This window comes from Apium graveolens, chromosome 9, assembly GCF_009905375.1.
Source record: "Apium graveolens cultivar Ventura chromosome 9, ASM990537v1, whole genome shotgun sequence".
Taxonomy (NCBI): Eukaryota; Viridiplantae; Streptophyta; class Magnoliopsida; order Apiales; family Apiaceae; genus Apium; species Apium graveolens.
Window position 1 is genome coordinate 227,409,432 of NC_133655.1, and position 5,006 is coordinate 227,414,437.

The 5,006-nt window shown below is 40.8% G+C and overlaps 1 non-coding gene across 1 annotated transcript; it reads left to right on the forward strand.

The window, feature by feature from the left end:
• The first annotated feature begins 2,487 nt into the window (after positions 1-2,487).
• Positions 2,488-2,594, forward strand: LOC141688099 (small nucleolar RNA R71). Its single transcript, XR_012561565.1, has one exon. It is a non-coding gene; the product is annotated as a small nucleolar RNA R71 (small nucleolar RNA).
• The last annotated feature ends 2,412 nt before the right edge of the window (positions 2,595-5,006 follow it).

Sequence of the window (5,006 nt, forward strand, 5' to 3'; positions counted from 1 at the left end):
AACGAAACTCTGCGAAAAGCAAATGTGCCAAATGGACAAGTGAAGGTAGTCTTTTCCTGATCCTCTGGTGCAATACAAATCTGATTATACCCTGAATAACCATCCAGAAGACAAAAATACTCATGACCCGCCAACCTGTCAAGCATCTGATCAATAAACGGAAGAGGGAAGTGATCCTTCCTTGTGGCTTTGTTCAATTTTCTATAATCCATGCATACTCTCCATCCTGTAACTGTTCGAGTGGGGATAAGCTCATTCTTTTCATTTGCTACCACAGTGATACCTCCTTTCTTAGGTACACATTGTACGGGGCTTACCCACGAGCTGTCAGAAATAGGATAAATGATGCCTGCATCCAGCCATTTCAGAATTTCTTTCTTCACCACCTCCTTCATGATAGGATTCAGTCTTCGCTGCTGTTCCATAGTCGGCTTACTACCTTCCTCTAGCAGAATTTTATGCATACAATATGAAGGACTTATCCCCTTGATGTCTGCTATGGTCCATCCAATAGCCGATTTGAATTCTCTCAAAATCCTTAAGAGCTTGTCTTCCTTACTACCTGAAAGGTCAGATGAAATAATAATAGGTAAAGTAGATGCATCACCTAAAAAAGCATACCTCAAGTGTTCAGGTAATGGCTTGAGCTCCAAGGTAGGTGCTTCCTCTATTGATGGTTTGAGCTTTCCTTCAGCATTCTTGAGGTCAGAAGTACCAAGAGATTCAAATGGCATGTCCAGCTTTCGCTTCCAGGGAGAAGCATTCAAATATTGTAATTGCTCATTGCCATCTTCATCATCGCTGTCAAAATCCCCCACTAAGCCCTTTTCCCATATATCAGACATTAGCATACGATCGAGTTTCGAAGTAACCGCAGAATCAATCACATCCACTTTAAAGCACTCCTCATCTTCAGTAGGGAATTTCATTGCCTTGAATACGTTGAAGGTCACATCCTGATCTTGTACCCGTATAGTAAGTTCACCTTTTTGCACATCTATCAAGGTACGGCCAGTAGCCAAGAAAGGTCTTCCCAAGATTATGGGAATCTTCTTATCTTCCTCAAAATCCAGAATAACAAAATCTGCAGGAAAGAAGAGCTTATCCACCTTGACTAGCACATCCTCCACTATGCCCCTTGGGTAAGTAATGGAACGATCAGCCAATTATAGAGACATGTATGTGGGTTTTGGATCAGGCAGATCCAGCTTTTTAAAGATCGACAACGGCATCAGATTAATGCTTGCTCCCAAATCACAAAGGCACTTGTCAAAAGTCAATTTGCCAATGGTACAAGGAATGGTGAAGCTACCTGGATCTTTCAGTTTTGGTGGTAACTTTTGCTGTAGAACAGCGCTGCATTCCTCCATGAGAGCAACGGTCTCAAGGTCATCCAGTTTCACCTTCCTTGAAAGAATACTCTTCATAAACTTCGCATAACTAGGCATTTGCTCCAGAGCCTCAGCGAAAGGTATATTGATATGAAGTTTCTTGAAAACCTCCAGAAACTTACCGAACTGTCTATCCAGCTTTTGTTGCTGCAATCTCTTAGGAAAAGGTGGTGGAGGATAAAGCTGTTTCTCCCCTGTATTAGCCTCAGGCAGAGTGTGTTCAACAGTAGTCTTCCTTGGTTCCGCCGCTTTCTCCTTTTGCCCAGCTTCTTCATCTCTAATTTCAGCTTCTCCTTCTTTTACCTTTTCAGCAACAACAACTTTTCCAGACCTTAAGGTAATAGCCTTGACTTGCTCTTTAGCTTCCTTCCTGCCTGGTACTTCCGTGTCACTGGGAAGAGTGCCAGGTTGACGATTGAGCACTGCATTGGCTAATTAACCGATTTGATTTTCCAAGGTCTTGATAGAAACCGCCTGACTCTTGCATAACAGCTTAAGTTCCTCAACATCAGCACTAGTAGGTGCAGCTGTACTTCCCTGTTGAGGATATGATTGCCTTGTAGCATACTGTTGTGGTTGCTGGAATCCAGGTGGGTTAAACTGTTTACTCACTCCTTGATGATATGGTGGCTGAATAGCATTCTGATTATTCCCCCAGCTGAAATTTGGATGATTTCTGTTATTAGGATGATAGGTCACTGGCACAGGCTGCTGTTGTCGCTGATAATTATTCACATACTGAACAGATTCGTTGACAAGAGAACACTGATCCGTAGCATGAGAACCTGCACAAAGCTCACAAACCATAGCTATTTGATTAACTTCATATGTAGCCAGAGAATCAACCTTCATTGATAGCGCTTGAAGCTATGCTGCAATAGCGGTGGTTGTATCAACTTCAAGAATACCTGCTACCTTACCTGATGTCATCCTCTGAGTTGGGTTTTGATGCTCATTTGCAGCCATAGTCTCTATAAGATTATACGCCTCAATATAGCTTTTAGCCCATAAGGCGCCTCCAGCTGCTGCATCGAGCATGGGCCGAGATTGGGCCCCCAAACCATTATAGAAACCAGTGATCACCATCCAATTAGGCATTCCATGATGTGGACATTTTCTCAACATTTCCTTGTAGTGTTCCCAAGCCTCGCACATAGATTCTGTAGGTTGCTGCGCAAACTGAGTAAGAGCACTCCTCATAGCAGCAGTCTTTGCCATCAGATAAAACTTCACTAGAAACTTTTGCGCAAGATCTTGCCACGTAGTGATGGACCCAGCTGGTTCAGAATGTAACCAGTCTTTAGCCTTGTCCCTCAGTGAGAATGGGAAAAGCCTCAACTTGATAGCCTCATCAGTCACGCCATTATACTTAAAAATGCTGCAGATCTCGACAAAATTCCTTATGTGCATGTTGGGGTCTTCAGTCGCCGCTCCTCCAAAAGAAACAGAATTCTGCACCATCTGAATAGTGCCCGGCTTGATTTCAAAGGTGTTAGCTTGAATAGCCGGATGAAGAATGCTTGATTGAATGTCATCAATTTTTGGCCGAGAAAAATCCATAAGAGATGGATCAGCTTGAACAATACGATCACCCATGTTTACTGGTTCTTTCCGCTCAGTTCCTGAATCCGAATCTTCAAAATCTAACTTCTCCGGAATATCAAGAACTTTGTCTGTCTCCTCAGCTGTATCTAAAGTCCTCTTGCGAGTACGAGAACGAGTTTGCATAAACGCTTGCTAAAGTACCTGAAACACAACCGGAAATAATAAGTAACTACTACGTCCTAATCACTGAGTCCTAATGACCAATGATGGTAAGTACATAAACTAAACAAATACGCCGAGTCCCCGGCAGCGGTGCCAAAAACTTGTTAGGGCGAAAACACGCGCTAATATTCACGCAAGTATACGCGTTCGCAAGTAATATAGAATACTTTCTAGTTCGTTCCCACAGAGACTCAGACTAATTTATTGTCTAATTAAACTCACTCACCAATGTATGATTACTTCTCAATGTTAAGACACTAACACTTAGAATTGTTGACTAAATATTAAGTACAATTAATTACTTAATTAATCACTTAATTAACACTTCAATTTATCAATAATAAAACACTCATGAGATCACAACTTCATTACTACTTCCTTCAATAGTCATTGTTATTACCTTTAGCATGTGACAGTGATGATATTAATCGAATAACACAAAACTGATAAAAGCCAACTTTCATTGTACTAATACCATTCTACCAAACATCCACAATCAAGATAGAAGTTGAATAGTCATCAATTATGTTGAGTTCCTATATGTCTACAGAAATTGATAACACAACGATTTAAGCACAAGTTATTCCTTTTGATTACATAGGGCAAATAAAACTGTTAGAGTTACCCACAAATCATGCACAACGTACATGAACCTATGCTAGCATGGCAAGTTCTAAATCTCAAGATCCACCGTCGCTTCACAAGAGATTAACACCCTATCTTATATGTTCGCGACGCACATAAGACGAATACGCACAACCAAACCCTATCTTATATGTTCGCGACGCACATAAGACGAATACGCACAACCAAAACTAGATATCATACAATCATCACACACTAAAGTATTAAACAATTAACTAAAGAATTCCATAATAAATTCGTTGTAACCCCATGATCACGATTAGCCCATAATAGCACTTATCGTCATCATGGGTTCATATAAAATCATGATAAACAAACACAAGAAAATAATAACTAAACTAATTATATTAAATCAGAGTACGTCACAAGAGTAAATAGGTTCAAGGTAAGAAAACTAGCATCCAACGTTACAACGAAACAAGAATCACAAGAAAATATGCTTCCTCTTCGTTGTTGTGCACTAAACGGTCTTCTTCCTTATCTCCTTCGCTCCTTGCGTAATACCACCATCCTCTCTTGAAAACGTCTCCAAATCTACTTATATAATAGTCCCATAAAACTCAGATTACATAGAAGTGGAAGCCAAACAGAAATAGAAGTCCTAAAATAAATTATTTTTTTCCCCGACCCTGCGCGGCCGCTCAGCATAGCTGAGCGGGCGCTCAGCTTTCTGCGCTCAGGACCCTTCTGGAAAATTCTTGAGTTTGCTCCGTTCCTTCGCCGTAATCTGCCCATTTCTTCCCTCTCTCAATGATGAACACATGCCAAGGCTTATTCTTGATGATTACTCCCCCGAAATGCAACTAATACCCTGAAATGCATAAATACTAGAAAAACGCATCAAATACACAAAATACTTGATTTCAAGACACCAATTTAAGCCATTTTAAGACGTTCTAAGTGGTATAAAATGCCACTTATCACTTGCCATATTCTAATATGTATAAGGTTACTGCGGAACGAGCACGCTTATTGTGGGGTATTCTGAAGGGTGATTATGTGGACATTAGTAGGATTATTCACTATGGTATTATGAGATTTTTGAGAGGGAGCGTTACGGGTTCTATACCCTATGCGTTCATAGTGACGAAGTTGTGTACGGCAGTTCATGTTATTTGGGCCGCACATGAGCAGCTTCAGCTCCCTAGTTTGGCTATTGATAGTTCGATTATATTGAACATGGTGGAGTGGTATGGTGGTAAG